Source organism: Nicotiana tomentosiformis, chromosome 11 (assembly GCF_000390325.3).
Source record: "Nicotiana tomentosiformis chromosome 11, ASM39032v3, whole genome shotgun sequence".
In the NCBI taxonomy this organism is placed as follows: Eukaryota; Viridiplantae; Streptophyta; class Magnoliopsida; order Solanales; family Solanaceae; genus Nicotiana; species Nicotiana tomentosiformis.
This window is the reverse complement of record NC_090822.1, coordinates 86850134-86861780: the sequence shown is the minus strand read 5'-3', so window position 1 is coordinate 86861780 and position 11647 is coordinate 86850134.

Here is an 11647-nt window from a genome sequence, read left to right as displayed (position 1 = left end):
GTTTAATGCTTATGTAAGTGATGATGATGAGCACCTTACAAATGCGGATTGGGCTAATGTTAAAATGCTTGTAGATTTTTTTAAAAAATTTCATATTGCTACAAATAAATTTTGTGGGCAATATTATCCTACTATTTCTAACTGTTTAGTTTATATTGCAGAACTTGCAAATTTGTTTGATCATTTTTCATAGGGTGGGAAATTTATCAACTTGCTATTGATTCTATGAGAAAAAAGTTTAAAAAATATTTTTTTCCCTATTCCCCCTATTTATGGTGTTGCTGCATTATTAAATCCTACTATGAAATTAGTAGGTCCTCAATTTTGATATGAAACTGTTTATAATGGTTTAACACTTGAAGATGAGGAGTTGTCTAAACTTCCGGACGCAATAGCCTCAATTAAAATAAATGTTCAAACTATTTATAATGCTTATCAAGTTGTATTAGATCATGCTAGACCAAATGTTCCAACTCCTTCTTCTTCTAGTTCTCAATCATCTAAAAGAACTGTAGGAGTAAGAGCACTTAGTACTTGGGCGGGGTTAAGGGGTTCTCAAGGTTCTAGTACTAGTGATTTTTCATAACTAAATGAGCTTGAAATTTATTTGTCAGAGAGAATTGAAGAAGTGAATCCCGAAGGCTCCTTTAATATTTTGGAATGGTGGAAGGACAAAGAAAAACACTTTCTGATTCTTTCAAGGATGGCCCGAGACATTTTAACTATTCAAGCTTCAACAGTGGCACAAGAGAGCGCTTTCAGTCAAGCAAGACTTCAACTCGGTGATTATAGAGCGTCTATGAGGGAGAGCTTGAAAAAATCAGTACTTTTCAGAGATTGGATCCGTTCGGAAAGAAGAAATTTTGGACTTGCTGAATCACAACCAGAGGTAGACGAAGCTTACGAAGAAATGCTAGCTGAACTTGCGGAGGATGCTGCTTCGCCCGGAAGCGGTGATGACCAAGCTTCTTTTCCACCACCACCAACGGAAATTCCTCCGGACCTTGAAGGATTTATGAAATTTGTAAGAGATACCATGTAACTTATATGAACAAAAATTAATATGTAACTTGTATTTTTGCACATCTTGATTAGTTTTTTTTTCTTCTCAATAGTGGTATTAGCACCTTGTTGTGCTCATTCCATAGGGGGAGGAAGACTAAGAAAGATATTACCATATTTTTTTAATGCTATAATAAAATTATAACGCATTGTTTTGAATATCTCTTTAAAATATTTTTGTCTTTAAATTTGAATTAAAAAATTTAGGTCACAATTCTATAATATAATTTACAAGGAATTGCCTTAGATATTGTTATTACCATTTTTTTCTCTAACTTCTATAAAGCTTTTTAATAAAATAGAAAGTATCCATTTGGCCCACTTAACCCGGGACCGGCCCACTTAACCTGGGACCGTTAGTTCGTGGTCCCGGTCCAGGGCCGGTTCCAACAAGAAGCCCGCGAAGCCCAGGACCACTTAGGACCGGGCCCACGAAGCTCACTTAGGACCGGGCCCGACCCACATGCCACCCTTAGCGGGAGGTATAACGCACATATAAGACGCGCTATAGTATAGCACATCCTATATATGCGCTATACATACTTAAAAAAGCAGGCCTCCATCTTTCCGACCAGAAAACCAGTCCCTCCCCCTTTCCCCATTCCAGCGGTTCCCCCTCCCCATTTTTAAAGCAAAAAAATCTCATTATAGCTCACCCGTCCCACAAAAAGTGTATCTTCTCCGTATTGTAGCAAGCTAACACCAGATCTAAGTGGTTATCGCGTAGTGGGTTGCTTGTTTTGGCCCCCCAAATCATTAAATTTTAACCTTTCAAAACATTTTAAACAGAGGTATTTCACTTAATTTTTGGTAAAACTCATGTATAAAAAATGTGTATTAGTTATTTTTTATTGTGGTCTATGTTTTTTCGTGATTGTTTTGTGATTTAATTAATTTTTTGTATTTTATCCGGATTAGATTATTTATGTGCTAATAAATTAGTAAAATAGATAAATTGATATTTTATGAATAATTAATGTTATTAGTTATTTTAAAAAATATTTATTAGTTGTTTTTTACTGTGGTCTATATTTTTTCGTGATTGTTTTGTTATTTAATTAATTTATTATTTTTTATCCGGATTAGATTATTTATGTGCTTAAAAATTAGTAAAATAGATAAATTATTATTTTATGAATAATTAATGTTATTTGGATTTTATTGTTGTACGTATATTAATATGTGATTTTATTGTTGTTTAGTGCCCTTTAGTATTATGTTGTGCCCGTAATTGTAATGTAGTGCCCTTTAGCATAGTAAAACTAATAATAAATTTTAACTAATGGTAGTTGACTTTGTTCATGGACATTTTGAGTAGTGTTACTTTAGTAGAAAAATGTTGGAAACTAACATATGAAATATTAATATAGAAAATTTATCAACCTAAATATCTGTTATATGAATAATTACTAAATTATCTTTGTAGTTATTGAAATTAATCATTTAATTATCTGTTAAGCCCAAAAATATCTGAAAAAAAGATGATAGTTCAAACACAAACTCTCTCGAATTTTAGTCAACAAATGTAAGAAAATAACATAAAAAAACAATATTTGTCAAATTAAATATTTTTATATAAATATTTATTAATTATATCATGTATAGTTATAAAAATTAATTATTTAATTCTATTATACCCAAAAATAGCTGGGTAAGAAACAAACATATAAAATAATAAACTAACATATAAAAATAATAAACTAACATATAAAATAATAAACTAACATATAAAATAATAAACTAACATATAAAAATAATAAACTAATATATAAAATAATAAACTAACATATAAAATAATAAACTGACATAAAAAATAATATAATAAACTAACATATAAAATAATAATATAGAAAATGTATCAACCTAAGTAATAATATAGTAAAAATATCGATTAAATATTAATATAAAAGATATTGCAATATGTTTAAAGATGTTAAGCAATCAAAAACAAAAATACTTTAATTAATATTGTTCAATTTACAGACATCGTCATGGAGGTTCCCCTTGTGCATCCCGGACCTGCATATCGAGAGCTACTACGGCTACAGGGCAACCATAGGTCTTCATACATCTGGGATGGGCAGTGTCTGGCCCAGACATTCCGTCCCAGACGTATAGACGATATATGGGAGTTCATTAGGGACCACCCACTCCATGCCCGTATAGTTAGACGCCTTCATGATACGGGTTTCTACAAGATCATAGAGATCGGCTGGTTGCAGTTCGACTAGGCGTTGATGACGGCTATGATAGAGCGGTGGTGACCGGAGACGCACACATTTCATCTACCCATCGGCGAGGCTACCATCACGTTTGAGGACGTGGAGGTTCTTTTCGGGCTGCCTGTCGATGGATTACCTGTAGCTTACCCGCATGCTCTTAGAGACTATAGGGGCGTGCATTACCTGCATATGTTGCAGCGGCTCACCGGTTTCCAGCCAGCGGAGCCGATTGCATTGAGTGGGGCCAGTCGATTGCAACTGACACCCGTCCGGCAGCATCTGGCGGCGATGGATGCGGAGATTACGGATGATTCACCGCTGGAGGATATCGACCGGCACACGAGGTTGTTGTTGCTGCTGATGTTTGGTGGTGTACTGTTCCCGAACACTTCGGGAAACCTAGTCAGTTTGAGATTTCTACATCATCTGGAGCGGCTAGATGATTTACCTGCGTACAACTGGGGTGCAGCTGTTCTAGGTTACCTGGGAGCGGTTCCTGCAGTTCCAGCCACTTCTACCACCAATCCCTCTGGATGCACCACCTCCACCATTTCTCCCTTTAGCTTGGATGCACCATTTCTCAACATCATCTCCTCTATTACAGGGATTTGTTGGATTTGCTTGAAGGCGCGCAGGTACATATATACTTAAGTTTACTTGGCCTAGCTTTATATGTGTTGCGTTTACTCACGATTCTTGAGTTTAATAAATAATTTGTATAGAGGCCGTACAACGACGCACTCATAGCTGGTTTGCCCGATTATTTCTCCCGCGACCGAGCTATGTGGAGCTTTTTCGTCCCACTGATATGTCTCGATATAGTCGAGCATCATGCCACCGAGCGAGTCCTTCGCCAGTTTGGTCGACTGCAGCTTATACCTATTCCTCCCACTTGGCTTAGGACACATTACCAGCGGGATGATCATTGCAGGGTTGACCAGACATACTTGGCCTGGATAGAGGCCCAAATTGAGGTTTGGGACCAGAGGTATGACCTGATTCCGCCACACCCTCCACCTGAGCGTACGGATGGCGAGCATGAGTATATGGGTTGGTATCGCAACATTATCAGACTTCTTGTCGGGAATCCCGTTCATTGCGCCAGTGGTCGGTTCATTCCATAGGCCGGGAGGCATGAAGCACTGGTATGTTATTTGTTATACTTACTTATAATGTTACATTATCCTTCCGTAATCAATATTTTACATGTCATGCAGGCTATTGGCTTACATCAGTTCTACCAGTTGGGACTGTAGATGTTACAGCATACCGGCGAGGGAGCGGCAGCTTTGCACGTGTTTGGCCGTTGGGTTACTGATCTTGCTGCCGAGACATTGAGATGTTCCCGAGATGATGGGCGCCTAGGATATGAGGCTGCTTATGTGCCGCCAGAGGAGTACCAACATGGGCCACCAGTAAAGCCTGAACGTGGTAGACGTGGAAGGCGTGGCCAGAGAGGAAGGGGTGTCCCACAAGGTCGTGGTGGTCGGCGAGGACGGGGTCCCGGGTCCCTAGCAAGGGGGCGTTGAGGCACCCGTGGAGGATATTAGAGATGATCAGCCGGGTGAACACCCTGAGCCATATGATGCTCCTCATGATATGCCGTCATTCAGCCTTCAGTTGTCGCCAGGGACTTCACAGGTGACCCCGTCAGCTCCATTGTTGATCGCGGGCACAACCATTACGCGACAGGAGTGGGATCAATGTTTTCCTGATCCCCCAGAGCCATCGACGTTTACTGATGATCGTCCAACACGAGAGGTGCATACTGGGCGACGACTGAGTTATGTCTCATCACCAAGGGATGCTGAGGATCTTTCACATACTTTATCTACTCCAGTACACCTCAATGTTCCGACGGAGCATTGTGGCGCTACTCAGGCGCATGTTTGTTTGTATTACTATTATTTCTATTTATTTTTATCTCTTTGATTAGTCAGTAATATCTAAAGCATTTTTATTTTTTTTAAAGACATCATCATCGCCCGTCACGGAGGCCACATTGTGCGATACTGACATGCGGAGACGAATGATCTTATTCAGGAGCCCACTGAGACCATGGTATGACCATTAAAATATTTTTTGCTAACACGTACGTTAGTAATTTATATTTCATATACTAAAATATCTTATTATTCTGTAGGTTACTGCTGGCCCAACGACCGTTTCTACCGAGTCTGCTAGCCTTACCGACAATCATGCTGCAACGCATCCTCCGATAAAGAGGCGACGTGATGAGGATTATCCTCATAGTGTAGCCGGACGGGATAAGATGCGCCTCAGGCCAGCCAATGCTTTAAAGCATACAGGCTGTGGAACACATTGACATTTATTATTATTTATATATATGACATTAAATATATAATAGCAATATTTTATGTTTTACATAATTTGCGCGTGTGTTTTTATTTCTCGGGTTATTTATTAGTTTAACACTAGAACAAAAAAAACGACAGCTTAACATAAAATTTAAATTCGTTACCAATTAAAGATAATACATGACACGTACAACATAAAAATAAAATACTACACTCAACGCATCAATGTGTTTGTTTAGTCACTATCGCCAATTATTCTGTGCTTCAACCACTTAAATTTCTCTTCCAACCTATTTTTTTCTTCTTCTGCCACTTTTAGTTTCTCCTGCAATGCCGCAAGTTGTTTTGTAGTTTCACAATCTGGAGTTCGTATTCACCGGTCAGATTCTAAATGTTTAGCAAACATGATTTGTAGTATTCCTAATTAATGGGTTCATCATACCATTCTTCAAAACCACATTGATTTTCGTCCTACCAATGGGAGAATAGTACAAGACTATTAATTAATATGTTATATCAAAAGTATTAACAAACATTTCTTCCAAGAATAATAACTTACAACTTGTGTACACATCTAACGTCTGCGCCCCAGATTGCAATTTGACCAACATGGCTTCAAAATTGCACGTTTGCCACAGTAACACCTTGGTACGTAATTGCGTCCAGACATGTGGTAATGCGCGAAAATAAAAAATTAATGGAAAATGTTTCTATTCGTTTCGTTACGACGCAAATAATAACTAAAATGCGCGAGGTTTTTATAGGCAGCTAAGAGTGATTTTAGGTTACATAACACATATTGGTGAGACGCTATGTTTCACGTGATAATGATTCTTGAGGGTACACGTGGGTCTAGCTTTTCAGGTCAACAGCCTTTTCAGGTCGACATGACAATACACGTAGCGCATATTGGTGAGGCTCTATGTTTCGCGTGATAATGATTCTTTCGGGTACAAGTGGGTCCAGCTTTTCAGGTCAATAACTTTTTCAGGCCGATATGACAATATACATAGCGCATGTTGGTGAGGCACTATGTTTCGCGTGATAATTGTTCTTTCGGGTACATGTGGGTCCAGCTTTTCTGGTCAACAGCTTTTTCAGGTCGACAACTTTTTCAGGTCAACATGATAATACACATAGCGCATATTGGTGAGGCGCTATGTTTCACGTGATAATGATTCTATCAGGTACAAGTGAGTCCAGCTTTTTCTTATCGACAGCTTTTTCAGGTCGACAACTTTTTCAGCCCGACATGACAATACACTTAACGCATATTGATGATGCGCTACGTTTAATATACAAGTTCGTGCAGCTTAGTTCTTCTTAAGTTGAACCAAGAGATCAGTATTCAAATACCATTTGAAGAACCATTACAACATCCATTTCAGAAATTCCACTAACATTTAATAAGTGGTTTACGAAGAGGCAAAAAGGTGAAGGTAGTTCAAAAGATCCACATGGAACACATATGCTAGGTTGCTTTACTGATTTGGTTGATGACAAGTGGTATGGTGTTTTGCGTCCCTTGGAAAATAAGCCTATCAATATACACACTCATCTCAAAGTTGCAGGGCATATTATTAAGGGCGAATCACATTCTACAAAGCCTGAAGGTATGCGAATTTGGGGCGAAAAACTACAATGGGTTCTCCTTTACTCAAAACGATGTGATTATGAAGTACTATGTCACTGCATGGGCTTGTTGTACCACAAACACTGTCTGCAACCTTCCAAACAAACACACACAAAGATGAAACAGAAGTGATTCGGCATTTGATGAAGATGATTCTAGAGATGGATGTCACGACCCGGAATCCCCACCGTCGGGACCGTGATGGCGCCTAACATTACACTTGCCAGGCAAACCAACGTTAGAGATTTATTAGCTAATTCTCTTACATTTAGGTGGTTATCAGTAAACAAACTATAATAAGTCTAAATGAACGCGGAAATATAAAAATAACAACTTTGAATATATATTATTACTACCCAGAATCTGAAGTCACAATTCACGAACATACTAAGATTTTACTACACGTATTTGCCCGAAAGAAAAATACAACTGTTTGCGAAATAAGGGAAACAGTAAAGTATGGGGGTATAGGAGGGGACGCCAGGGCCTGCGGACGCCAACAGGACTACTTTGGGTCTCCTAGCAGTGAAGCCTACAGCCAACCTCCCGATCAGCCCGAACCTGCTCCAAAATCTGCACATGAAGTGCAGAGTGTAGTATCAGTACAACCGACCCCATGTACTGGTAAGTGTCGAGCCTAACCTCAACGAAGGAGTGACCAGGCTACGGCGGGACACTCAAAATGTAATCTGCATACGGTATATAATAAAAGAAAAAAGGAAGACAGAATAAAGTAAAGCAGTAACTTGCAAGAAATAAATACAGTACTCAAAGTATTTCATCATTGTTCAGCTATTACCAATCCTTAAGTGCAAATTAAGACTACCGTACAGCTAACACAATCAAGGAAAAGTATAAACATATAGATTGTTACGGCGCGCAACCCGATCCTACCGTACATATCATATTTCTCCCTTATTTCCTCTTAATAACATAAACATCATAATATAAATAAAAGTGTTACGGCGTGCAACCCGATCCCACCATATCACAATAATTACAATCACAGTTCACCCTTATTTCACCACAATCCACCATTATTACACCTGTTGCGGCGTGTAACCCGATCCTACCGTACAATATCAATTCACCCTTATTCCTCCTCAATATATCACCCTTATTTCACCTGTTGTGGCGCGCAACCCGATCCTACCATATCAGTATCAATTACTCAGTAAGTACAGAAATTTCACAATTCAACACAAAACCCTTCACGATACTTAACTTCAAACCAAAGCAAATGGAAAGCTTGTACACTATGAACTTCACACAAGTAATACTACTCAGCGAGACCAATCCAGAATATATCATAAAAGCACCAATGAAATAGCTTAACCAAATAATAGGAGACAATGAAGCTACGGGATAACTAATACCTTCAACAAGGAGAAACAATGTCTAACAAGTAGCAATTAGGCATGGAAACACAAATAAAGCATGTAACAGTTAAGGCATGGAAAGAAACAATATAAGAAGAACGGGAAAGAAACAGGCAAAACAGATAACTTTGCGGCGCATAAGTACTCGCCACCTCACATATACGCTACTCACATGAATTTCATATAGCAAATAGGTCGAGGGTTTCTAATCCCTCAAGTCAAAGTTAGACACAACACTTACCTCGCTCCACATGCCACTCAATACTCAATTACCGCTTTTTCTCTAGTATCCACCTCCAAACCACTCGTATCTAGCCATAATTAACTCAATAATATCAATTATTGCTAAAGGAATCAATTACAATGCATAAATTTTGATTTCCCAAACTTTCCCCCAAAAAGTCAAAAATCAACCCCGAGCCCGCTTGGTCAAAACTCGAGGTTCGGACCAAAACCCGTTCACCCCCGAACCCGTTTATGCAATTAGTTTTGAAATCCGACCTCAATTTGAGGTCTAAATCCCAATTTCCCAAAAATTCCTAATTCAACCCAAACCCCCAATTTCTACCATGGAAATCCTAAATTTTGGGTTGGAAATTCATGAAATGTGATGGGAAATTAAAAGAAAGTGGGTTAGGATCACTTACCAAAGTTTTGGGGAAGAATTGGTCTTGGAAGAATCGCCTCTAGGGTTCTACGATTTGAAAAGTTGAGAAATGAACCAAAATCCCGTCCAAAATCATTTTGATCAGTTGCAGGTGTCGCATTTGCGACTTGGGGTTCGCAAATGTGAGCCCCGCAAATACGAAGAACCTATCGCAAATGTGAAGGTCTCCCATTCCTGCTACCTTCGCAATTGCGAAGCAAATCTCGCAAATGCGACCATTTGATCGCAAATGCGATCACTGCCTCCCCCTTCCCAGTTCGCAAATGCGAAAACTATGAGGCTAGCCATTCTTCGCAAATGCGAGAAATAGCTCGCAAATGCGGAACCTGCAGGGGTCGCAATTGCGATGCCTGATCTCGCAAATGCGAGATCATAGGCCTGCACCAGATATTGCAACACCAGCTATGTTCTAAGTTCAAATTTCACTCTGTAGCCTATCCGAAACTCACTCGAGCCCTCGGGGATCCAAACCAAACATGCACACAAGTTTAAAAACATATACGAACTTGCTCGCGCGATCAAATCGCCAAAATAACACATAGAACTACGAATTGAACACCAAATCAAATGAAATTTTCAAGAAAACTTTGAAATTCCTATTTTCACAACCGGACGCCTGAATCACGTCAAATCAACGCCGTTTTTCATCAAATTTCACAGACAAGTCATAAATATGGTATTGGACCTATACCGGGTTCCAGAACCAAAATACGGACCCATTATCCAAAAATTCAAACTTTGGTCAAACACTTCAATTTCATTAAGCTTTCAACTTTCAAATTCCGACATAGTCCGATATCTCGAGCTGGGGACCTCCGATTTCTATTCCTGGCATACGCCCAAGTCCCAAATCACGATACGGACCCACCGGGACTGTCAAAACACGAATCCGGATCCGTTTACCAAAAATATTGACCGAAGTCAACTCAAATGAAGTTTTTAGGCAAAATTTCTTATTTTTATCAGTTTTTAATATAAAAGCTTTCCGGAAAGACGCTCGGACTGCGCACGTAAATCGAGAAAGGCTAAAACATAACTTTTAAAGGTTTCGGATCACAAAATTAGGTTTAAATCATAAGATGACCTATCGGGTCATCACAATGGAAAAGACACTAGTTGTTCATCATGCAATGGATGATAATTACTACCTGGAAGGAACAAAGGATCAGTACGGGAATTTATTAGAAAATGAAAAATTGCATAGAGACAATGACTATCTTGTTTTCCCAACAATTGTCGAGTAGGAGGGACTACCTAAGTTTCTACCACGGACGTTGGACGTAGGAGTCCCATATTGTTGTAGAAATCAAGCAAGTGGTCTTATTGATGATAGCGATCAAATACGAGAAATGTGTGTCAACTGGGGCCTAGATTGTGATGCCCTCGGGCCCGAAGGGTGCGTACAAGATGTTGACGAAGAAGATGAAGGAAGTGACAATGAAATAGTGCCAAACAGTGACGATAATGGCGAATGACAATTGTTATTTATTTCTTGGGGTGTATGTTAAATTGTTGTATTGCATCTTTAATGCTAAATATCAATTAGATTTAACCCCATTAGAAATATAATTTTATTTCATACATTTTACAAACTGAACATTTACAGACATTTAGTACAACAAAATTACTGCAATAAAACGCTACGTTTATCCTTGATAATTGGCCACATTGGATGAACTGCCACATGGAGCTGAATTACCACCGCTTCCAAAACCAACTGAAGGACATTTATGGCGGTCGTGTCCTATTTGGGAACATATGCCACATTTACGGGCATAAATGATATCACCAACATCCATTTGGTTCCGTATATGCGTTCTTTTTTGCACTTGCCGTTGACGCATATAATCCTTGTTACACACCATTTTAAATGGTTCCGGTGGTCAATAATGCTCAGCACCAACTGGCTGCAACTGTCCACTATAGGTGTTTAAGTATGCAACAATACTATATTCTTTATCAAGGTACCTCGAAACTTGTATGTTAAAAGCACTTTATGGCATGCGAGCATGGCAAGTGATAGATTGACCATTTTCCACAGGAGCATAATCTTCTGGCTTCATTGATGGTGTGTGTATTATTCCCGCAGTTGTGATGCAGACCAGTGCGAACTTCAAAAATATTTCGCTCGCTGCAATACTGCAAAAATGAATTCCATTGTGCTCGCTTCCTATATTTCTCAAATCGTTTCATTGGTTGTGGAATAAATTCAACACCCATTTCCATCAATGATGATGCACCTCTAGATCTTTCAACAAACCACTCTGCCATCTGCTTGAATGACATCTACATCATGACAGTGACATGCAATCCACGTGCAGACTTCAATAACCCATTGAAAGACTCTGACACATTTGTAGTCAGAA